The sequence below is a fragment of the Pogona vitticeps genome, chromosome 1, assembly GCF_051106095.1.
Source record: "Pogona vitticeps strain Pit_001003342236 chromosome 1, PviZW2.1, whole genome shotgun sequence".
NCBI classification, from domain to species: domain Eukaryota; kingdom Metazoa; phylum Chordata; class Lepidosauria; order Squamata; family Agamidae; genus Pogona; species Pogona vitticeps.
The window spans coordinates 6,552,632-6,578,075 of record NC_135783.1 but is presented as its reverse complement, the minus strand read 5'-3'; the positions used below and the strand labels follow the sequence as shown (position 1 = coordinate 6,578,075).

The 25,444-nt window shown below is 44.1% G+C and overlaps 2 long non-coding RNA genes across 2 annotated transcripts; both read right to left on the bottom strand.

Moving 5' to 3' along the window:
- Positions 1–4,469: 4,469 nt before the first annotated feature.
- LOC110071060 (uncharacterized) lies at positions 4,470–9,722 on the bottom strand. Its single transcript, XR_002299139.3, has 2 exons — positions 6,564–9,722; positions 4,470–4,748 (listed from the first exon to the last, which is right to left on the bottom strand). It is a non-coding gene; the product is annotated as an uncharacterized LOC110071060 (long non-coding RNA).
- A 299-nt stretch (positions 9,723–10,021) lies between these two features.
- On the bottom strand, positions 10,022–25,319 carry LOC140703296 (uncharacterized). Its single transcript, XR_013539309.1, has 3 exons — positions 20,172–25,319; positions 11,799–17,428; positions 10,022–10,268 (listed from the first exon to the last, which is right to left on the bottom strand). It is a non-coding gene; the product is annotated as an uncharacterized LOC140703296 (long non-coding RNA).
- Positions 25,320–25,444: the final 125 nt, after the last annotated feature.

The window sequence follows — 25,444 nt, the reverse complement described above, 5'->3', positions numbered from 1 at the left end:
CAAAATGGCCGCCGGAGCCCCAATCGTCGCAAAGCGAGTGCGGCGATTGGGGCTGATCCGTATAGCGATCCCCAAAAAGGGATCGCTATACGGATTTTTCGTTAAACGGTGCACTCGTTAAGCGAGGCACCACTGTATTTGTGTAGTTGGTTTGGTAGGCAGGCCGTAGAAAAGGACGGGATTTCTTCAGGGCCAATCCAAGGGGGAAAAGGCTGTGAAGCTACGCAGGCTAGGCAGTGGCAGCATGTCCATCCCCACCACGTGTACGTCCGCTACCACCACCACGGCCACCACTGTTCCTCCTCTGGGGGCCTTGGGGGCAGTCATGGAAGCACAGCTTCCAGAGGTGACAAAAGAACTGCCGCTCCTCTTCCTAGAGCAGTGGTCCCCAAGCTTGGGCCTCCAGATGTTCTTAGACTGCAATTCCCAGAAGCCTTCACCACCGCCTCTGCTGGCCAGGATTTGTGGGAGTTGAAGTCCAAGAACATCTGGAGGCCCAAGGTTGAGGACCACTGTCCTAGAGGACTCTGAGGAGTTACTGGTTGTTTCTGAAGATCCCATGTCGGATCTGGAACCAATAACGGCAGGGCAGGCTTCACACTTCCCCCAACCCCTGTCCCCAGAGTCATCTGTTCCCTCTTCCCAGACCAGCAGCACCCCTGGGACACAGAGTTCTAACCCTTACCAGCAGTCAGGGGCAGGCGGTGGGTCCTCCTTTGGGCAAACATGGCACAGGGGCCACGTGGGCTGATTTCATGATGCTCAATGACCCACCACTGGCATGCTGCAATGCCTGTCTTGTCCGGAGAAGGTCAGACCCCAGGCATCTGTCCTCCACCACCCTCCACCAACATCTGGAGAGGCACCACCAAAGGCTCCTGTCCAGGGAAGGCACTTTGTCCGCACCGTCCGGGAGAGGGAAAAGAGCAGCACCAAGGGAGGCAGGAGATAGGCAGGAGGAGGCGCCTCCTTTCCAAAGGGCAGTACAGGGGTTTCTGGGGCTGGGAGCATGAGGCAGGCCACGCTCCATGAAGTGGCACTCATTCAGTCTGCCATGACCCTCAGCCAGGCAGAAAATGTTGGTGGCAATGTTGCCGGCTTTGAGGGCATTGTATGCATGGTGCACAAATAACACCTTGTGGTGTGTGATGCCGTCAGCCTGGGCAAGCCCGAGTGGGATGCAGACACCCGGGAGATGCAGGCACTCCTGGCGCAATGCCGCCAACTGTGTGAGCCACTCCTCCCGCAGCCTGAAAGCCGCCCGCCGGCAGGAGGAGTTGGGTCAGGAGGCCCACCTTCTCCTGACAGACCTGCCCACCAGGTGGAACTCCACCTACACCGTGGTGTCCCGCCTGGTGGAGCAGAAGGCCATTTTGGAGGACATCGTGTCAGACATCTCATCAAGCCCGGCACACCTGAAGGTGTCAAGAGGGCCAGCCAACCCTCTTGGTACAACCAAGGCCAGTCCTGGCATCCTGAACGTGCCAAGAGGGCCGGCCTGTCTCAGCCCCCACCCCAAACCTCAGAGGGCTATCTTTATCATATCTGGGGAGTCTCAGCAGCCAAGTTGCGATCCCGATCTTTCCAGTTCTAAACTAGCATCTTTGCTTCTTCGAAAGTTGTCAGTAAGCCTAGTTAGACGTTGATGGACAGGTGAGTCTCCTAGGCCAGGCTCTGCCCCACCCAAAGCCTGTTCGGGCTTCACCCCATTGCCCGGCTTTGGATTGCAGAGCTGATCTGTTTCCGACAGCCCTGCAGCCCCATGGATTAACTGCGGTTAGTAGCACCGACCCTGTTCATCTGATGGTGCTGCTGGTGTGGTTGGAAGTTGCAAGCAACCTCAGTTGCCTCCTGGGGGCAAAAATCTTTCCTTTGCAAGCAAACCTGATGTTGCTGAAGAAGACCAGAGTCTGCTCTGCTGCCTTTTGCCTCAGTGCCCTGATGGGGCCCAAAAGCCTGCTTTCCGGCTGCCAACTACCTCAATCCTGGGGAGACCCAATTCGTGGGCGAATAACTCAGAGTTCAGATATCCAACCTTCACCAAAGTTGGCAGGCATGTTGGGGAAAGACATAGGAATCTCCGATGTGATTCTGGATTCTCTAAGTACCTGGGGGAAGCTTTCCTGGGGGGAGGGTTCCTCTTTGTAACTATATAACTCAGGGGTTCGTGATCCAATGTTCACTAAACTTTCAGGAATTGTAGAAACACAGAGTGGAAGTTTTCCCTGCAAATTTGGTGTCTTTAGGTCATCAGGGGGCAGTGTTATAGCCATTTAAAGTGTGAATGAATTGACAGATCAATTAGGAAGAACAACCTTCAGAACACGGCCAAAGAGCCTGAAAAACCCACAACAACCAATTGACAGATCGATCCGTCGATTCGTCGAAGAATATTTGTATATTTGTATTCGTTGATGCATTAATCTTGATGAATAAGAGATCAAAACGAATTGCCATTTCTTTTTTAATTTGTCCCCATCTCTAATGTCCATCCAGGTGGACATACCTTGTGCTCTGGCTTGAACCTTGTGGTTACACTGCAGTACTGCAGTGTAGACTCTGCTCACAGACTCTTTCTCAGTAAATTGAATCACTGAGTCAGTAAATTGAATATCCAGCTTGAGGAGGGGAGTATTCTGCAGCCTGAATTATTTGTTTGTTGCTTGCTTCTTTCCTTCTTTCTTTCCTTCCTTGCTTGCTCACTTGTTTATATCCTACCCAACTACTCTAGGTGGCTAACAGAAGAACACACCATCATGTACAATCATGGAAGGAACACTAAAACTGTGGGGGGAAAGGGGTTCCAGACATAGATACAGGAACCACAAAAGAGAAAAGAAAAGGTAATGGTGGGCAGGGGCAGAAGGAACAGATAACATTGCTTAACCAAGAGCAGACCATTTAAAGGCTTGGGAAAACAGCCAGGTCTTCAGTTGCCTCCTTAAACCCAGGAGGGCTGGGACCTATCGCAGCTCTGGCAGGAGCGAGTTCCAAAGTGAAGGGGCCACCACAGAGAAGGCCTGGTCTCAAGTGACTGATTTCTGGGCCTCCCCCGAGGTGGCCCCTTGGAGTCTCCCAATACAAGAGGTGCAGGTGTGATGGGTAGACGCTTTGAGAAATAATTACAATAATTAGATTGTGAACTGCCCAGAGAATGTTTTAAGCACTGTGGGGTGGTATATAAGCAGCAGGCTTGGCTTGGATTTTGCTTTGCTGAGCAAAAGAATAAAACTCACATGTATTTTTGGAGAAAAATCCTCACCTGGTTCCCCGCTTCCCTCTCAGCATTCATTTTAAGAAACATCATTTAGAAGCAGAAGGCTTTTCAGTTACTGGTAGTGTTGGATGACTGAGGGCCAGAAACTCTCACTGACCTCTTGCAAAAACCTGCCCAAACCTCTGCTCCTTCCTGTTGGATTTCCAACAAGGCTTTGCGGAAATTGAAAATGCTACTTTGCCGACAACAACCGGCTGCAGCCATTTTGGATGGAAGTTTCTAGGAATTCTCGTTTAAAAAGAATGACTTGAACTTGAAGGAAACTGGTTGGATAGCTCAGCGAGCTAAGTCTCTGGCTGTAGAGTGAGTAGAGCCAACCTGTGTAGCCTTGGGTAAGCTGCATATTCCCAGGGCGTTCCCGGAAGAAGGGAGTGGTGAACCACTTCTGAACACTCTCTACTTAGAAAATGCTGAAAAGGCTTAACAGAAGCCAGAACTGAAATGACATCACAAAATTATTATTATTATTTTAACCTGAAGATCTCAGGAACTGAGTATGAATGTCCTTTCTACTGCAGAGAATTTTTTTTACTGGAAAATGCTAACTAAAATCATCTTTAGCTCAATGGTTTAGGTCCCTAACTGTGAAGCCAGAGGTTGGGAGTAGAGATAGACACAAAGTGCTTTGTCGCACTTTGGCCCAATTTGTATGTGTGGCACCACAAATGCTGTGCGTTCCCTTCCCTACGGCTGGCTGCCCCACTCACAAACCTCTGTGAGCTGGCCATGTTGTCCCCCTATGTCGGCTGTCCAGTCCGGACAGGAACCCAGGCTTCCTTGCCGTGCCTCCTCCAGCAGCTGACCACTCAGACAAGAAGGCAGGACGAGGATTCTCCCTGAGAAGTCATTGAGCGGTCGGCTGCCAGAGGAGTGGAGCAGGGATGCTGGGCTCCTACCAGGATGGGGCAGCCAACCCAGGGGAACAACCTGGCCAGGGTGCAGAGGGTTGTAGGTGGGGCAGCCAGCCAAGGGGAGTAGTAGGGAATGTGCAGCACCTGTGGTGCTGCGCATACAACTTGGGTCAAAGCATGATTGAACACTTTGTGACCATCTCTATTTGGGAGTTCAATTCCCGCTGTGCCTCCATGACAGAAGCTGAAATCTATGAGTCATAGGGTCCCTTCCAGCTACAGGCCTTTGATAGACACTGCATGTTAAGACAACACCAGACAAGGTTCTGAAGACAGGGAACTGCAATCAGTAGACAATTTATTAAATGTTGAACAACAGGTTGTTCTTGTTAATCGAAGAATCCTGAATCAATTCTTCCCAACAATTTCAGCATCTTAGCCAGTTCTTCTTGCCAGGCAGCATTTGTTTCTCCCCTTTTGGGGGCAGTCGTTGTATTCCTCCTTGAACATTAAACCAAGAGCACAGAAATATTGCCGGGGTAGGCAGTACCCTCTCCCATTAGAGCAAGATCTCCGAATTGCTCGAAACTTTTGAGCTGGTTCGTCCTTAAGGTCCTCCTCTGCATGAAGAAAAAAGAAAATGAGGATGATTATGGTCGCTATTTATTATAGAGTAGAGCATGGAAGCAGATACAGATGTACCAGGCTGGATAGATCAGGGAGTTATCTGTGTGTTGGGACTTCAGTTCCCCACTTTGCCTCCCGGGGGGAAAGCCAGCCTGTGTAGCTTTGGGCAACCTGTACAACCTCAGGGCAACCGCCCCGCCCCCCAGAAAATACAAACAGTAAAACACTTTTGTGTTTTTTATACCTAGAAAACCCTAGGAACAATTATTTATTTTACTCTTTAAAACATTTTACCCTAACATTCTCCTTAAAAGGACCCAAGGCAGCTTACATGGTTAAAAAGGCAATATATTTAAACACTAAAACAGGAAATTTACAAATATTTAAAAAGCATTAAGCAAATATTAAATTTAAAATGGTAATTAAAATCAGTACTAAAAAAATTAAAAGCAACAGAACTCAGCAATCTCTTTATTTAAATTATTTTTATTATTTGGATAACTTGGGTTGGGGTGTGGGATCCAGAAGGTAAAAGGGAAGGAAAGAGGATTGGGGTTAGAGGGGGAGGAGAAACAAAAATATACTAACATCCATGCTATTCATATTGCAATATCAAGATTCATACTGTGCTGTTCTGCTATTTTCTGCCTTCCATATTTTAGTTCACATTTAGATGTATGTTATTCGAGCACTATCTGATAACTCTAGCCATTTGTCAAATAAGTCCCATCTTTTTGTTGTCTTTTGTAATGTGCAGTCTCTTCAAAATCCCTGCTCAGATAACCAGTCTGCCTGAAGATAATAATTGCACAATTACTCAGTGTATCCAATGTAAAATTAAAATTAGAGTTGTATTCTTCCAGAAACAAATATTCTCACAAAAATGAAAGGTGGACTGATGAAAACGTTGAGGTCTACAGAACGTTCCTTTGTTTTGAATTTTTTCCCCCACACCTGCTGTTTGAGTCACCTTGCTTTCTTTAGTTTTGTGGAGACCTCCCATAGACACTCTTTCTTCCGCCCAGGGATACACCTTATACTATTTGGGAATACTCCAGCCCGGTTCCTCTCAATACCCATGCCAATATTTATGAACCTCCAAGTCTCCATGAAAAGCTGCTTTCCCGTGAATGAGGAAATGCAAATGGCTATGAATGGAGGTGGTTACACAGCAACATCAAAATTCCTTCTGGCAGTATTATTGGCCCACCTTTAGCCAAAAGAACAGGAATTGGAGAAGAAGATCACTATGAGAAACTGTGGAACTAGTACCAGCTCACTATCAAGAAAAAAGAAGCCAGAGAGAGAGAACACAGCCCTAAGCATCCTAAAATTAAGTTCAGACTCCGGCAGAAGGACTCAACAGTCCATCTCCATAAGTGTCCTCTATCTCAACAGGATCATACTGCACTGAGGTTCCTCACTTTGCACTAAAGCTAACAATATGCCGATAACAGCTGCTATAGTCTGGTGACCTCACTCGGAGGCCTTCCCTAGCATCTCAGTAGCTAAAGTATGAGAGTTCTTGGCCTTCAGTGATAGGGGTTCAGCTTTCAGTCACCTTCTTCTTTATTATTAGCTCAATCTTCCTGACACTGCAATTTCCCTTTTCTTGTGTGATACATCTTTTTTATTTTTTTTATTTTTCACCCCAAGAATGCCAGATTAAACATGAAATGACCATGTAGAGGACCACGTCTTACCACCTTATGTTCTAGCCAATGTATGATGGTCATTCCACATTTGACCCTATGATGCTTACGCATCCCATAGTCTTTAGCAGACAAATCCTTGTTCCAACCACTTACCATCAGCTTGAAGAGCAGCACGTTCAGGGATGTTTAGATCCTTTTGTTCCGGTGGGTTTGGGTTGCTCTCAACCCAGAAAGCCAAGAAGACAACCAGCAGGAGAAGGTAAAGAGCCTTCATGGCTCAACGTTGGCTGCAATCTCAGTACCCGAGGAAGTCAAAGGTTCAAGAAAGAGGACGTTGGACCAGACCACCTTTGGGAGAATTTTTCAGACCTTGGGTATTTATACAGTTTTGCGTCTGGCAAAACTACAAGGAAATGTTCTACATCTCCCTGCGGGTGTCCCCCAGATTGTTAAAGCTCAGCTTTGGATAGCCCATTGAAACCACTTGAAACCTTCTCAAAATGTTTCTGTTTGCAGATTAATTCAACTTTGAAGCTTGCTTTTGATTCCCGCTTCCTCTTTGGTCTAGATCCTTATTGCTGGAGCTCGGTTTCAGATGCCCCTTGACGCTGGCCTGAAGCAATTCAAGGGTGAGGCATCGTGTGATAACAATTCCTTACCAATGATCACACACCGGTCATGCTCCATACTTTAGATCACTGCTCTGCTTTACTTCTTTCTCTCCTGACTGCCATATTTTCATTCTCTCCAATCCCTATATTGGAAACAAGTTTAAATTAACACAAATCCCAGATCATCCTATGCACGGTTGGTGTGGGTTTTTCGGGCTCTTTGGCCGTGTTCTGAAGTTTGTTCTTCCCGAAAAACCCACAACAACCATTAGATCCCAGCCGTGAAAGCCTTCGCGAATACATCGTCCTATTTATATATATTCTGAGCACGTGCAGCAAATAGAAATTGACCATGTGATCTTTGTGCATCTTCTGTGTCACTAAACACCCTTTGAGATGCTCCTTTCGCTTTCAGAAAAGGGGCGGTTGTACTCCTTCAAGCAGAAGAGACCTTACTAGAATTTCTCCCATCACCCTGATGGTTGACAATGTGTCCATGGATGAAGATAATGTGTTAATGGATGAAGACAATGCGTCTTCAACCAAAGAGGAGTTGGAGGATTTGCAGTCTTTTGCCCTTCCTCAGTCCTTTGTTTGCATCTGTGTTAATGTTCGGTGTTGTCTGTGTTGCTTGCCTTCTCTCCTTTGAACCCTGCCCTCTTTTTCTTCTAAAAACGATCCTATAGCTATGACACTTCTCAATCTGAGAAGGACATTTGGAAAGGTGTGGGGAGGAAGAGGAGGGATCTGTCTCCCAGCCTGAGATGAACTTGTTATCACTTGACCTCAGTCCCTAATCTGAGGAGAATATTTGGAAAGGTGAGTGAAGGAAGAAGAATAGGAAGAGGAAGAAAGATTTTCCCTCCTCCCTGCCCCATATGCCTTTGTTGTGCTTCTTGTCTTTCGTTTCCATTTCACTTCTCTCAAGTTTTCCTAACAGTCTTGTCAAGGAAATCCAATATGGCGGCGTTGCTCTTTATGAGTACAGTGGTGCCTCGCTTAACGAGTGCCTCGCTGAGTGATGAAATCGCTTAACGAGGCACTCTGGGCCATCGCTGGAGCATTCGCTCAACGATGGCCCCTATGGCGATTTTTCGCTTTGCGAGGCACCACTGTATCTGAGATCTTCTGGGTTGCCTGCAGGAAGCAGCTCCATGGTTCATTTTGGAATGCCAACCAAAAAGTAGAAGTTTTGTGTGGATGAGTAGAGAGACTTCAGCTGGATTTCCAAAGAACTTGGTCAGGATGCAAGAAATAGTGGCAGCCAGGAAAAGGAGAGAACCAGATGGACTCCAAACCAAGACATCAGCTGGATTTCCAAAGAATTTAATCAGGATGCAGATTTGAAGAATTACCAATAATTTCCAAATCAGTGGCAGCCAGGAAAAGGAGAGAACCACCCGGACCCCAAAAACATGGCACAATTCGCCATCTAATCACATCCTAAATCTACCCAGTCTTAAACCAATGCAACATCTATGTGCATGCAATTTATACCTCCCCATGTGTACAAAAGATCTACCAAATAGTCGAGATGACACTATTAAAGCAAACCACTTCTGATCAGAAATAGTCTAATTATTTTAACATTCTACTTTGTTTCTAATTTTCATCCACATTTCATATATGCCCATAATTTTAGATTGTCCACTACTCTGATACTAATAAAGGAAGAATTCCTTGAGAAATATTAGGGTACAAACTTTAAAGCCAGCCATGGGGACAAAGTTTCACAAGGTACCAGGAAGGGTCATGATCCGGAAGCTACTCCATTATGCACTTTCTGTGCTCCATCTAACGGTACGAAGTAGTAAGAAGAATGGCATGAACACAACACTATGGGATTTTGAGATTTTCTTCCTTTTTTTCCTGTTTGTTTTTCTTTTGTTTAGGCTGGAGATGAGTGGGAATCATATTGTTTATCTTTAATATTTGTCAAAAGTACAATGAACTATATCTTTTGTGTAGTTTTGATCTTGTTCTCACAGGTGTTTAGCTGGAATTTTGCCCATTCCGCTAGGGGAAAAGGCAAGGGGGGGGAACGGACGGACGGACGGACGGACGGACAGAAAGACAGACAGACAGACAGACAGACAGACAGACAGACAGACAGACAGACAGATAGATAGACAGATAGATAGATAGATAGATAGATAGATAGATAGATAGATAGATAGATAGATAGATAGATAGATAGATAGATAGATAGATAGATAGATAGATAGATAGATAGATAGATAGATAGATAGATAAACCCAGTGTGTCATGTGTTTTCAAGTAAAACCAACTGACTACCCGGTCCAACTCCATGCTTTACACAGATCTACCATTAAAATTTGTTTGTTTTTTGTTTTGTCCCTGTTAGTATCTCTTTTATTTAGACTACTGAGGACTTGTCTCCTTTACAAAATGGCAGCTGCAGGGGCTAAGGCAAGTCCTAAAAGATATGGTTGCCAGGAAAAAGAGTGAATCAGCTCATCTCTCCAATTCAAAGGACGAATATCCATACGTGGAATCTTCCCTGTTCTCATTCCATGATCAATATCAGGGTACTAGTGGATTATAACAGGTTTGTGCATTTGGTTTCCCATAAAAAGTTTGACATTTCTACTTGTGCCTTTTATGTAAATGTACAGGGCAATTCTGCAGTGAAAAATGTGTCCCCCCCCTATTTACTAAACCATGGTGGAACACATCTGGTACTGAAATGTGTTTCCTTGGCAAGAACTTTAAGGATCACACCAACAGTATGTTTAGAACCTATGAACAGCCCTTCATTGTACAGAGAGCCCATCTTTTTATGAGAGAAGGTTAAATGGCTCTGCAAATCCTTCCCTTTATGAGTGGTTGGGGTTTCCTTCACTCCCTCTTTGGGAGAACTTGGTCTGCTTTGGGCAGTGGGTATAGCTGTTGACTGTTTGGTCTTTGCATGCATGCTGCAGATGACCATTGACAACTGAGTGAGTGGGAGAACAGTGAAATAGACCATCAGCCGTGAAATGCATGCAAAGTCATTTTTAATGAGAGAGCAAACAAAAATGTGATGGCCCGAGTAATCATTAATTTGGATTGATTAGGAATATCTTGTCCTCCTCAAAGGCAACTGCTCTTTCTTGAGTTGGGGATTAATTTCACTTGTACCGCAGACAGCACCTCACACCGGCCTCACAGAATCCGACCATTTTTTCCCTTGAGGTGCAGGTTAGCCGGCAATTTCCTCCTACAGCAGAGCACGCAAGGTCTTTCCCTGCAGAAATAAGAAAGAGAGTTCTCATGTAATGAAGAGTGGTTTTGGTGTTATCTGGATCAGTCTATTTTTCTGTGACAACATGATTTAGGGGCAATAGTGATCCTTCAATATCTTTTCCATTTTGACGAGGAGCGGTCAAGAGGCTGCACTACCTGGTCCAAACCCATGCTCAATCCAGATCTACAAAACAAACAGGTGATGGTATACATACAGTAGTGCCTCGCAAGACGATGTTAATTCGTTCCACAAAAATTGCTGTCTTATGAAAACATGGTCTTGCGAAAATAAAAAGCCCATTGAAATGCATTGAAACCGGTTCAATGCATTCCAACAGGCTGAAAACTCACCGTCCAGCGAAGATCCTCCATAGGGGCGGCCATTTTCGCTTCCTGTAAAGTGGGGAATCCGTCCCTAAACACAGCGGGGAGCCATTTTAATTAAGCGGTAGCCATTTTGAAACCGCCGATCAGCTGTTAGAAAAACATCATTTTGCGAAGAATCAGTTCCCGAAGCAGGGAACCGATCATCGCAAAGCGAAAAAAACCCTATTTAGACCATCGTTTTGCGATTGCAAAAGTGATCGCAAAAATGTTGTCGTGAAGCGGTTTCGTCGTTTAACGAGGCAATCATTAAGCAAGGCACCACTGTAGCTTGCTTGACTTCAATGATCAAAGCACAGCTGGGTTCAGAACCCAAGCATTTAAAAAAAACAGTCTTTTGACTGCAAAATAGTCATTCCAAATGAACACCCATTTAACAGAACAGAGGTCCTATTAGAAATCCTCTGAATTCAATTTTTACATTACAGTAGGAAGATCACTGGCTATCAGACTTCTGACGTCTGCGGAAACTACTTCATTTTACGTAGTGCAAGAGGTAGTTCTGATGGTGAAGACAACAACTAGAAATAAGGGTGCATCCAGATGGGGGAAGATATTGTGAGAAGCTGAAAACAGAGAAGGTTTGTTCACTGGTCCCTTCTATTGTCAGAACCCACTGCATAGATCCCAGGGTGTATAACCCAAGAAAATGCCTCCCACAGCTCTGTTTGTGTGTGAATGAAGTAACCGCGCTGATGGCCAAACTGGATCATCAGGAGCAGTTCCGATCACATCAAATAAATGACAGAAAGTAGTGGAGCAGCTTGCAAATAATAAGGAAGCAATTAATCTCACTTCTTGGGGAAGAGAGTTCAGCCATCACGGTGCAGCTCCTTAAAAGGCCCTGTTTCATGTATTGACCAACCTAACCTGTCTAGGTGATTCTCTAGAGATACCATAAATGAGAGTTTATGTTAGGGTCAATCATTCAAAAAAGTCTCACTAGGCCAATTCTTGTCTTTCCTTCCCTGCCTAATTCTCCATCTTCACTTCTGCCACTTGAAGCCACCTGCTTTGCTTTACCACCTGCTATGCTTGCCCTGCCTTAGCACCTTATGTTTGGTGTATGGTGGTCACTCCAGGTCTCACCGTAGGATGCTTGCACATCCCACGGTCCTTAGTCCAAATACTTGTTCCATCCACTTACCAGCAGGCTGAAGAGCAGAACATTCAGGGGCCATCATATTAGCCTCCTCTGCTGGTGAGTTTGGATTGATTGGACTCTGCAAACCCAAGAAGATAAGAAGAAAGAAAATTTAAGAATCCCCATGGACCACTCTTGGCACCAATCCCAGTGCCCAGGGAAGTCAAAGAGAATGTAGGACCAGACCACCTTTAGAAGAGTTTCCCAAACTTTGGAAATAGATACAGTTTTGCTTCTGGCAAAACTACAAGGAAATGCTCTGCATATCAGAGTGTGCCAGCCACACTGTTAAAACTCAGTTTTTGATGTGCAATTCAAACCACTTGAAACCACTTCATTTTGTTGTGCTTCCACTCTTTCGTTTTTCACTTGACCTTGCTCCAGTGTTTGCTCCTGTTGTTTTCTTCAGGAAATCGAACATGATGACTCTGCCCTTGGTAAGTATGTATGGGCTTATTTGTGGCTTGCAAAAAGCACTTGCATCATTCATTCTTAAAAGACAACCCTCAAAAAATGGAGTGTCCAGGTGAATGAGTAGAGACACTTCAGATGGATCTCCTAAGAATGTGGTCAGGATAAAGATCACCAGGAGTTCCAAAATAACAGGGAGCAGTGGCCGTCAAGAAAATGAGCAAACCCGCCAGTTCCCAAACTAATCACACCCTAAACCTTCCCGGTCCTCATTGTGTGATAAATATTAGAGTACAGTGGTGCCTCGCAAGACAATGTTAATTCGTTCCACAAAAAACAAGCCTCTGACATACATTGTGGTGTGTATCAGTAAATGATACAGTGGAGAAACTTCCCCCTTTATGACTGTGTTCTCAAAAAAAGTTTTAAGGTATTATTAAATGATGCAGTGCTATTCCGGATACACTGGAAGGAATCATTTCATTCTGTGTATCTAAAACAGCACTGAATCGCTGTGAAGAAAATATGGCAATTAAGTGAAGTGGTGGTTCTTTTAATATTATTGTGTCCCTTTATTTCCATATTATGGGTACATGTTTTTGGTATATTTTCAGTGCTTGTGCTGCAATTGTAACCCATGTTTGACTTAATGTTGTAGCGCTATGTCACTTACTAACGGTAACAAAATAAAATAGAAAATCACCCGTGGGGTGAATATTCTGGATGTCAGTAATAAAAACCAGGGGGAGGAAAAACACTCACAGAACAGCAAGATTATTATTCCCCCCAATGCATCCCTGCACTTGATTAATTGCCCTAAATCTATTTCCCACAGTCGGAAGGTCACTGGAAATAGGACACACCTTTTGCCTGCAGAAATGGCTTTATTATACTTTATGCAAGGTGGTAGCTCTTAGGCTCTAGAAATGAAAGGCATTAGTCCAGATTGTTGTTGTTGTTGTTGCTGCTGCTGCTGTTATTGTGGTTGCTCTCCTCCTCCTCCTCCTCCTTCCTCTCCTCCTCCTCCTCGTCCCCCTTCTCCCTCTGTGGTGGGGTGGCATCTGCTCTCAAGCATCCCACTGTAATTATTTTTCTCACAAAAGAGATCTTTTACACCTGAAAAACTCCATTACACCCCTTAGTGCCCCAGAGTATTTTTAAACCAGTGTTGTTTTTACAAAGAGTAGTGTGACATCTTTCAGAAGTGGAACCATTAAAACATAGCAAAATTGTCCTCAGTGCCCCCCAAAAATAAAAACAGACTTGACAAACCAAGGAAGTTTTCAAATTCTTTCTACAGCAATGGTTCTGGGGAAACAGAGACTTTATTTATTTCATTTTGATGAACAGTAGAGATGTGAGCATGAAGGCAGAAGGAGTATCATTCAGAATAGAGGAAACCCTTACAATAAGGACTCTGTTGGAGTCCTTATTCTGAGGGTTTCCTCTGTTCTGAATGATACTCCTTCTGCCTTCATGCTCACATCTCTACAGCTCATCAAAATGAAATAAATGAAATGAAATAAGGAAGTAGCTAATCTCACCTCCCAAGGAAGAGCATTCAGCCATCATGGTGCTGTTCCTAAAAAGGCCCTGTTTCATCCATCAACAACCTAACCTAAGTGGTTCTACACAGTTGATCCTTAGGCTCATTCTTGTTTTCTTCTTCCCCATCTAATTCTTCCTCTTCATTTCTGCCTCTTGCAGGGAGCCTGCTTTTGATTTGCCACCTACTCTGATTGCCATTGCTTAGCTCTTTACGGTTGGGCTGGTGTGTGATGGTCGTTCCAGGTCTCATCCCAGGATGCTTACACAACCCACAGTCCTTACCAGACAAACATTTGTTTCATTGTGACCACATCCCGTTCAGGAACCTTCATTTTGGCTTTCACATCCTCCTCAGCTGGTGGGTTTTGGTTGCCGTGAACATGGAAAAACAAGAAGGCAATGAGGAGGAGAAGGCAAAGAGACTTCATGGCCAAGCGTTGGCTCCAGTCTCGGTCAAATGTTCAAGAAAGGGAATACTTGACCACAGCACCTTTGGGAGATTTATGCAGTTTGGATTTTGGCAAAACATGCAGGGCAATGACCGACCTATCTACACCCTGAACAAACAGCTTTGGATGGTCAGTGGTAACCACTTGAAACCTTTCCAAACACTTTCTGTTTGCACATTATTTCTGTTCAGAAACCTGCATTTCGTTTCCAGTCTTTGGTCTAGATCCTTATCGCTGGAGCTCGGTTTCAGATGCCCCTTGACACTGGCCAGAAGCAATTCAAAGACCACAGGGTGAGGCTTCATGGGATAACAATTCCTTACCAATGATTCCATGCCAGTCATGCCCCATACTTTGGATCAGTGCTCTGCTTTACATCTCTCTACCCTGACTGCCATATTTTCATTCTCCACGATCCCTCTATTGAACATAAGGTGAAATTAGTAAGAAACATATTAATGGTTTGGGAGTAGCTCTGTAGCGGACAAAAAAGCTCTACAGAGAACCATTAAAATTGCCCAGAATATCATCGGGCTCCAGCTACCAACCCTGGATGACATCTTCACATCCTGCTGTCTGAGGAAGTCACACAGCATCCTGAGAGACTCTTCCCATCCTGCTTATAACTTTTTTGAACTGTTGCCGTCTGGCAGAAGATATAGAACAATTAAGACTCGGACCACACGTTTTCTCAATAGTTTTTATCCCAGAGCTATAATTGCACTTAATAATGAGCTTAAAAACCACCAGTAGTGAATAGTTAGTTGGACTGTGTTACTTGGCCTGCGGTGTAGATGTTTGTATTTTTAGTGGGGACTTTTAGTGGGTGGGGAGTGTTGGGGGATTTTTTTAGTGGGTGGGGAGTGTCTGGGGAATTTTATGTATATGCATGTGTCTGGTCTCTGGGTGTCTGTGAATTTCATTATATGAGTATACTGTGTATATACTTACAATGACAATAGAATTATTATTATTATTATTTTAAAAAAATTATCAGAAGACAACAATCACCCAATCTTTTGCAACCACGCCCCACTGCATATGTCACAGGCTTTTCACCATGGCAAACACTGCTCACACTGCTATTTGGGAGGAGAATAAGCAATGCAGAACACTGAAGAGAAATAAACTGGAGCGCTCCCAATTGCATCAAAATAACAGAAGCATTAGCACTGCTCCAGAAAGCAATGGCACAGCATGCAGAACTATGGGGATATGACTCCACTGCCCATAACTTGTGTGGTCACAGGAAAATAAATTGATGCAGAGACAGTCATTGGGGGTGTCACCGGGGGAGTCGCTCAGGGAATCCTTGGGAAACTCGTTGAGTGAAGGGATAAAATGGCCTCAGAGCTGCACCTTAAAGGAGAAGACAGTTAGATGTTCCTTCCTAGGTACAGGAAGCTTTCAGGCTTTACAAAAGAAACGAATCTCTATTGGAAACTGAAGATGGGGCAGTTGCCTTTGATCAGAGCAAGAAATATCCAGTCAATCCAAATTAATCATTAATCTGTTCATCTCACATTTTGATCCCTCTTTAATTCGAAACAGCTTTGTAAGCATTTCACTGCCTATGTGCAATATCACCCGCTCAATTATCACTGGTCATCTGCAGCATGCATTGAAACAGCAGTCAACAGCAATACCCACTGCACAAAAGCAGACCCACATCTCCCCAAGAGGGAGTGGACAAAACTACACCCTGCTCACAAAGGGAACAGTTGCAAAGCAGTTTAATTGTCTCTCCTAAAAAGATGGGTTCTGCATACCAGAAAGGGTTCTTCACATGTTCTACACAGACCTTTGGCGTGTTGCTTAAAGGTTTCCCTCAGGAAACAAATTTCAGCATCAGAGGTGTTCCACCGACATCTAGTAAATAAAGGGAAGAATGACATTTTCACCTCAGAAGTGTCAGGGTACATCGCCCATGCTCACAGAAGACAAAATAGCGACGTCAAGCTTTCTGTGGGAGAGCTAGTACATAATGCTCTTCGTAACCCACTTGTACCCTAATATTTATCATGGAATGAGGACTGGGAAGATCCAAGGTGCCATCCTATGGGGATTTGTCCTGCGGGTTTGGGGACAGGCTGGTCCACTCCTCTTCCTGGCATCCACATGAAAATGTGAGTTTTCACAAGCAGAGCACAACATTTGAGGACAGGACATTTTGGAGGCTGTTCATTCATAGGATCTACTTGACAATACATGGCAACTGAAGCAGAACATGGCATTCTTTTTAACTTGGCATTTTAATCACAAAGGGGGCATCCAGGGTATTCAAAAACTACTGGGGGCTGGGGGCTGCAGGTGGGCTAAAATATTTTAAATAATAATAATAATTGGTGGAAGGCATTTGACCTATCGACAGGCCCACTAAACATTTGAGTGTGTTGATGCTGTTCATCATTTCTTAGGATTTATGTTTTTACCTTGGCGTAGGTGCCACAAGGAAGAATCTGCACAAGGCAGAGGGGAAGGTATCTGCAAAGTTAAACACACTGTTGGAGACTATCAGAAGTTGAAAGCTTTCAAATCTATACACATTTCAAATGAGTCCCTGGACCCAGCCTTAGATAGTGCCCAGAAAGTCAGTCAAGAAACTTCTCTGTTCCTAGGTGTGTTTCGCAAACCATTTGAGGAAGCGAATTTATATTTATATTTCTTTAAGTGTATCGCTGGTGAAGTGTGAAGCGAAAAAGCAAAACTAGATTCTTGGTTATGTAACCAGGAAGCAACAAGGAGAATGTTCTGTGAGTGGGAAGCTATAAAAATGCATCTCCTTACGCTGTGCTGTTTTGTGGGGTGAAACCGAGAGCAATCCAGGAAGAAGTGTGCAAAAACATTTTTGTTCTGGCTCATTGGCAAGGAATATGTCAAGATTTGGAGTGTGAGAGATGGCTCAGAGACAAGTCAGCCTTCCAGGTTGACAACAAAGAGACTCACAGAGTTGGTAAATCCTTTCACCAGCAGTGTGTTTACTGACTATGTACAATAGAACTCTGTACATCGGTCAACTGACTCAATAATACACTCTCAGTAAATGAACGCATAGCACTTTGTGTTTACAGAACCCATCACTGGGCACATCACCTGATGTCTTCTCCCAGACATTACCTCATGTCGAAAACACATTTCATTGATTGCATCAGCTTCGTGTGCATGGCATGAGAGGAAGTTGAACACGTTCCATATGTGTTGTCTCTGACACATTTTTGGCATCACCTGGCAGGACAAAGTTCCAAATAGTGCAATCCTGGAACGAGCTGTAATTTTTAGCATGTATACATTACTGAAACAGTGATGTCTGTGTTGGCTTGGGCATGTCGTGAGAATGGCTGACGGGTCGGATTCCAAAAGATCTCCTGTATGGACAATTAGTGCAGGGAAATCGCCCCGGGGGAGACCACAGCTGCGATACGAGGATATCTGCAAGCAGGATCTGAAGGTCTTAGGAATGGACCCAAAATATATCACAATCTTTGTAAAGGAAGGGGTTTCTGAAGCAAGATGGCCACTGGGACACAAAGAGCCTCAGGAAGTGCTTTTATTACCAGCGGCTTAGGACTGAAGAGATTAGGAAAAACCACTGGGCCACTCAGGTATAATCTAAACCAAATCCCTTATGAATACACAGTGGAAGTAAAGAACAGATTTAAGGAACTTGATTTGGTGGACAGAGTGCCTGAAGAACTTTGGATAGAGGCTCGTAACATTGTCCAGGAGGCAGCAACGAAAACCATCCCAAAGAAAAGGAAATGCAAGAAAGCAAAGTGGCTGTCCAACGAGGCCTTAGAAATAGCAGAGAGGAGAAGGGAAGCAAAATGCAAGGGAGATAGGGAAAGTTACAGAAACTTGAATGCAGACTTCCAAAGAATAGCAAGGAGAGACAAGAGGGCCTTCTTAAATGAACAATGCAAAGAAATAGAGGAAGATAACAGAAAAGGAAAGACCAGAGATCTGTTCAGGAAAATTGGACATATTAGAGGAACATTTTGCGCAAAGATGAACATGATAAAAAACAAAAATGGGAAGGACCTAACAGAAGCAGAAGACGTCAAGACGAGGTGGCAAGAATACACAGAGGAATTATATCAGAAAGATTTGGATATCCCGGACAACCCAGACAATGTAGTTGCTGACCTTGAGCCAGACATCCTGGAGAGCGAAGTCAAGTGGGCCTTAGAAAGCCTGGCTAACAACAAGGCCAGTGGAGGTGATGGCATTCCAGTTGAACTATTTAAAATCTTGAAAGATGATGCTGTTAAGGTGCTACATTCAATATGCCAGCAAGTTTGGAAAACTCAACAGTGGCCAGAGGATTGGAAAAGATCAGTCTACATCCCAATCCCAAAGAAAGGCAGTGCCAAAGAATGCTCCAACTACCGTACAATTGCACTCATTTCGCACGCTAGCAAGGTTATGCTCAAAATCCTCCAAGGTAGGCTTCAGCAGTATGTGGACCGAGAACTCCCAGAAGTACAAGCTGGATTCCGAAGAGGCAGAGGAACTCGAGACCAAATTGCTAACTTGCGCTGGATTATGGAGAAAGCCAGAGAGTTCCAGAAAAATATCTACTTCTGCTTCATTGACTATGCGAAAGCCTTTGACTGTGTGGACCACAGCAAACTATGGCAAGTTCTTAAAGAAATGGGAGTGCCTCACCACTTTATCTGTCTCCTGAGAAACCTATATGTGGGACAGGAAGCAACAGTTAGAACTGGTCATGGAACAACTGAGTGGTTCAAAATTGGGAAAGGAGTACGACAAGGCTGTATATTGTCCCCCAGCTTATTTAATTTATATGCAGAATACATCATGCGGAAGGCTGGACTGGAAGAAACCCAAGCCGGAATTAAGATTGCCGGAAGAAATATCAACAACCTCCGATATGCAGATGATACCACTCTGATGGCAGAAAGTGAGGAGGAATTAAAGAACCTTGTAATGAGAGTGAAAGAGGAGAGTGCAAAAAAACGGTCTGAAACTCAACATCAAAAAAACTAAGATCATGGCCACTGGCCCCATCACCTCCTGGGAAATAGAAGGGGAAGATATGGAGGCAGTGTCAAATTTTATCTTCCTGGGCTCCATGATCACTGCAGATGGAGACAGCAGCCCTGAAATTAAAAGGCGCCTTCTTCTTGGGAGGAAAGCGATGACAAATCTTGACAGCATCTTGAAAAGCAGAGACATCACCTTGCCAACAAAAGTCAGAATAGTCAAAGCTATGGTTTTTCCTGTCGTGATGTATGGAAGTGAGAGCTGGACCATAAAGAAAGCAGACCGCCGAAGAATTGATGCCTTTGAATTGTGGTGCTGGAGGAGGCTCTTGAGAATCCCCTGGACTGCAAGGAGAACAAACCTATCAGTTCTAAAGGAAATCAACCCTGAATGCTCACTTGAAGGACAGATCCTGAAGCTGAGGCTCCAGTACTTTGGCCATCTCATGAGAAGAAAAGAGTCCTTGGAAAAAACCTTGATGCTAGGAAGGTGTGATGGCAAGAGGAGAAGGGGACGACCGAGGATGAGATGGCTGGACAGTGTCTGCGAAGCAACCAACATGAACCTGACCCAACTCCGGGAGGCAGTAGAAGACAGGAGGGCCTGGCGTGCTCTGGTCCATGGGGTCACGAAGAGTCGGACACGACTAAACGACTAAACACACACACATAGGACGAAAAAAAGAGCAGAGGACAGATATAACTATCAGGTTTCGTAATGCTTTTGTAGCCTCTGCCTGACTATATCCGGTGATCAAGCGGTTGGTTAAGGAAAATGACAATTCACCTGCTTTTCTTTATCAATGCATCAATGTCTCATCTTTCCTTTAACTTTGTACAATCTAGAAGGCTTAAAGGGGGACAAGGGCTCTTGAACAGTTATGCTTCGAATTCCCCCTCCCTCTTTAAAACAGATGTAATATTGGGAGAACATTATCTCACCTGTTTGTCCAAAGCAAACATACCTTTCCAAGAAGTGTTACCTAAACACTCCTCTCGCTGCATGGATTTGCTCTGCACTTCCTCCTCACCTGCTCTTAGGATGACTCTCCCAGTTGTCACCTGAAACACAGCAGGAATTAAACATGCACTGAGCATCTTCTATGGCAGGGGTTCCTAGCCTTGGGTCCCCAGATGTTTTTGAATGAAAACTCCCAGCTATCCTAACCAGCACCTTGTTTGTGGACCTTGGCGAACCATGAACCAAGAAGAACCACTATTTTGCTAGTTCATGCCCATCTCAAACTGGCAACATCTGTCCAGATACAGTGGTGCCTCGCTTGACAAAGATAATTCGTTCCGTTGAAATCACTGTTAAGCGAAATCCTAGTCAAGCAAAACGAAAAAGCCCATTGAAATGCACTGAAACCAGTTCAGTGCGTTCCAATGGGCTAAATACCTCAGTATCCAGCGAAGATCCTCCATATGGCGGCCATTTTCGGTGCCTGTAAAGCAAGGAATCCATCCTGAAAACACAGCGGGGGAGCCATTTTGCACAGCGGGCGGCCATTTTAGAGCCGCTGACCAGCTGTTTCTAAATCGTCGTTTAGCGGGAAATCGGTTCCTGAAGCAGGGAACCGATCGTCGTTAAGCGATTTCTTACCATTAAAACATCATTTTTGCGATTGCAAAAGTGATCACAAAAACTTCATCGTCAAGCGGTTTCGTCATTTAACATGGTAATCGTTAAACGAGGCACCACTGCGTCTTTCTGGCAGCACCTGGATGAAGCTAAGATTAAATGTGGGAACTTCTGGATGTAAACAGAGTGTCACTGATTTATTCTCTTTTTCCATCCTCCCTTCACTTGGAAGGGCTCTATCACTTCCCCTAGGTTCTGGTCCATTTCCACATGGCCACTGGCAAATGTGTCTTAGAAGAGATGGGGTGGGCCGTCAACGAAGTCCTGATTCAAATATTCGCTGGGCTGATCTGTGTCAGGATCTCCTGCACTTCAACATGAACTAGCTACATTTCTAAGGCTGGCATCTCGTGACATAGAGAGCGTACCAGAACGTACTGACCAATGGAAAGAGGCAAACCTGGAAATGGCTGGTGCCCATTTTGAGAAGGCCGCTCTCTGTTCTTTTCTGGTTTCCAGAAAGGGCAGTCCTTTATTAACGAAACATTATCTGCTGTGCAAGGAGATGCTGTTTTAAAAGTTCAGGTTGATTCCTTTTTTTTTTTTTTTTTTTTTGTAGGAGAAAGTACAAAAACAAGACTTGCAGGTTGTGTGGAGAGCCCTATAGCAGGAAATGGAGGGAACATTTCACAGGTTTGTGTGTGTGTGTGTGCGTGCGCGCTTATGGTCAAGACCCGCTGGCCAGAATCCTACTGGGAATTTAAGTATAATTGTGCAGGTTGAAGCGGAAAATTGTTGCCAATTAATGAATTGCCCCTGGCATTCCTGGTTGAATACCAGTTGCACAACTTAGCAGACGAGTTGTTAATTTGGGGCAATTTGCAGCCACCGTTTATCACACTAACTCCAGTGCGAATCCGGCATGGGGACTCAAGCTGCGGGACTTACAGTCAAGTCAGACTTAAGTTGCACCAGTGACTCAACATGGACTGAACGCAGGATTGGTTTGTTTGTTTGTTTCAATGACTCAGACCCAATTCACGACTTGGGGGAACAAACTTGTTTTTAATAGAGACTCTGATCTGGGGCTTGGGAATTGGGACTCAGATGCAAAGACTTCCCAACATCGCTGATGCAAATTCTCAAGAGGATTCTGGCTTGTAGCAGATTACCCAGTTTCCTTGACCAGTCTGTCTTTCAGTGCAAGAACAGGAGATCAAGGGGTTCCCCCCCCAAAAAAAAACATAAATACAAAAATGTTCACCACATCCATCTCTAACTACAACTTCCATAAACCCTGATCAGCAGCCCAGCTGTTGGCAGCGGTTGGGACTGGTCATCAAGCCTTCTGGTTAGCCATGCCAATGTCTGCCAACAATCCAAGAGGTCAACATGTACTTAGTTCAAGAAAGAAAGAAAAAATCATTCCTTCACAGAGCTGTGAGTTCATTTGTCCTCCCTGCGATGTAGGTTCGTAACAATTCTCTCCAGTGAGAAAACTCACTGCTCTTGTAGTAGATGTTATCAAATTTGTGAGTCTTTCAGTTTTTCCATTGCAAGCATTTTTCCCCCAATGGAAAATGTCCAGAGGTGTCAACGTTTTATAAATCTGTTTTGGGCAAAGCTCAGGATTTGAATCTTACCTTAACAAGAGTTCTCCTGTATCTTCTGAGATGAAATCACTGGCTCTTCCATGCTGACGAACCTCTACCTTGTCTCTGCCATTTTATGAACTCATCTCCAAGCTTCTTCACAAGGTACCCAGTATGGTGTCACAGAGAGGTTGGAGGACTCTGGGTTCAAATCCCCACTTGGCCATGGAACTCACTGGGGGAGTACAACTGGTAAAACCACTCCTTAAATATTCTCACTTACTCAGCTTCTTCAGGTAGAGAATGGAAGGTGTACAGAAGAATTATATGAATTTCATGAAGGACATAATATGGGCTAATCAGGCAGAGGAGGAAGGAGAAGGTTGGATCTGGCCTTCAGAAGAGGAAAAACATATTAAACCCTGCTCATAAGGGTTGCAGATCATGATGAGGCAGTTACTCCAGACCACAGGATTATAGATTATTTCACAAGATTAGATCTCAAGCACTATGTGTCCTTTATAACAAGGAACTGCCATTTGAAACAGGGTGGAGCAGATACGTGTCATTTTGACTTTTGATTCTGGGTGCCAGACTGTCTGGGGCTTCTGCTGTTGTTGAGTGGATTGGTGAGGAAGGAATATCACAATTAATCCTCTGGAAGTCCCCTGTGTGGAGGGACACACACAACAGATCACCTGTTGCATTTCTTATTTTGGTTGACACACACACCCCAATAAAACTGCAAATATATCTTACTTCTCTTTGATTTGTATCCATTCAACTGCTTGTAGGGTTACATCCTGGCAACATGCTCCAATATGGAAGAAGGACCTTATCGGCTGTTGTGCTTTTGATGAGTTTCAGCTCAGTTGTGTTGCATTGTTAATCTCCCAAAGTTAGCAATGATTCAGATAATGAGGAATTCAACTCCCACACTCCTGTTGTTTTTCCTGCCATTCTGATCCAGAATAATTGCTGGCTAAAATCACCTTGAGATTTTATGCACATGAGGAATCATATAAGTTATCATGGCTAACTGAGGGTGTCCTGTGCACATAGGTGCTATGCACAATCATGCTCCCAATCACACACCCAGGCACACCAAGCACCTCATCTGTAAGCCACAATCAGCTGCAATAACATATGTGATTTCTCTCTCTCTCTTTTGCATGCACGTAAAACCCCAACAGGAATTTGACCAGTATCTTTTCAATTCCTTTTTTCCTTGCTGCTTTGAAAAATTCAACCATTCATTTTATCATATCCTCAAAGGGTGTTTTTCTGCCATTTTTCAGTTCTCCAAATTTCTGCTACTATCATCAATGTTCTGCAGTAGTAGAACTGGACACAATACTCAAGGTGAGGCCTAACCAGTGCTGAATAGAGGGGGGCTAGCACCTTGTGGGATTTGGAAACTGTACTTCTATTAATGCAGCCTAAAAAAGCATTTGTCTTTTTTGCAGCCATATCACACTGTTGGCTCATATTTAGCTTGTGATCTATGACAATTCCAAGATCCTTCTTGCTCATTGTTTTGCTGAGCCAGGTAACCTCCATCTTGTAACTGTACAATTAGTACTTTGCACTTATCCCTGTTGAATTTCATTCTGTTGCTTTCAGCCCAGGGCTCCAGCCTATCAAGGTCATTTTGAATTTTAATGCATTCTCAAAGGCATTTTGAATTTTGTTTCTGTCTTCTAGGGTATTCGCTATTCTGTCCAATTTTAGAAAATAGCAGATCTGCCTTCATGTTATGGAAACTGTTTCTGTCCTGGGAGAAGAGGGCCAATTATTTCTCACTACTTTCATGAAAGTTCACACCATTCACTTGGGGGTGGGGGTGGGGATGCCATCCCTTCATTGAATTAAGCCCAGGAGAGGACTAAGGATGCAGCACAGAGCAGATGGTAGATATTCGCAGCAAAAGGACAGATCCTGTTTCAGGATTTTATTGTTCAGATAAAAGCGGATGACACTTTAGTTAAGTTCTCATCATTTAGTCGTTTAGTCGTGTCCGAATCTTCGTGATCCCATGGACCAGAGCATGCCAGGCCCTCCTGTCTTCCACTCCCTCCCGGAGTTGGGTCAAATTCATATTGGCTGCTTCACAGACACTGTCCAGCCATCTCATCCTCTGTCGTCCCCTTCTCCTCTTGCCCTCACGCTTTCCTAAACTCAAGGTCTTTTCCAAGGATTCTTCTCTTCTCATGAGATGGACAAAGTACTAGAGCCTCAGCTTCAGGATCTGTCCTTCCAGTGAACACTCAGGTCTGATTTCCTTCAAAATGGATAGGTTTGTTCTCCTTGCAGTCCAGGGGACTCTCAAGAGCCTCCTCCAGCACCACAATTTGGGCAGATCAACATTCATTGGTTTAAGAGAAAATAAAAATGCCAGCCTCCTGAAAACACTGATAGTATCTCTTTGTGGAGCAGGGCATTTTCCTTTCATGTAGAATGACACCTCCTGTCCTGGAAGCAGGCAAGAACTAAATGTGCTCCTCTCAAACTGGGCACATAAAATTTTCCAAGGTTGTTCTATTGTTCCTCCAGGACTTACTGACTCGTTAATAGTTTTCCCTCTCTTCTCATGACATGACTGTTTTATCATACAGCTTTATTTTGTCCATCTATATTCTTTTACACTTGCATTCTAACAATAATAGAGAATCACACTGCGTTGCAGGAAAAGAAAAGACATACTAATATAAAAGCATAAGCTTCACATTCTCAGTTTAGCAGCATCAAGAACAACAGCCAAGCTTGGATAAGTTTCTTTAGGGGATATTATTTCCCGGAATCTCCCCGTCAGTGGTGGTCAATAATGGATCAAAAGCAATGTTTTCAAAGCTGTGTTTGAAAGAACCCTGAATCATATACTTGGTTGTTCAGGAAATTGGGATACTATAATTTTGAAGAGAGGAATATTTATTGATTGATTGATTGATTGATTGATTGATTGATTGATTGATTGATTGATTGATTGATTGATTGATTGATTGATTGATTGATTGATTGATTGATTGATTGATTGATTGATTGATTGATTGATTGATTTGATTTA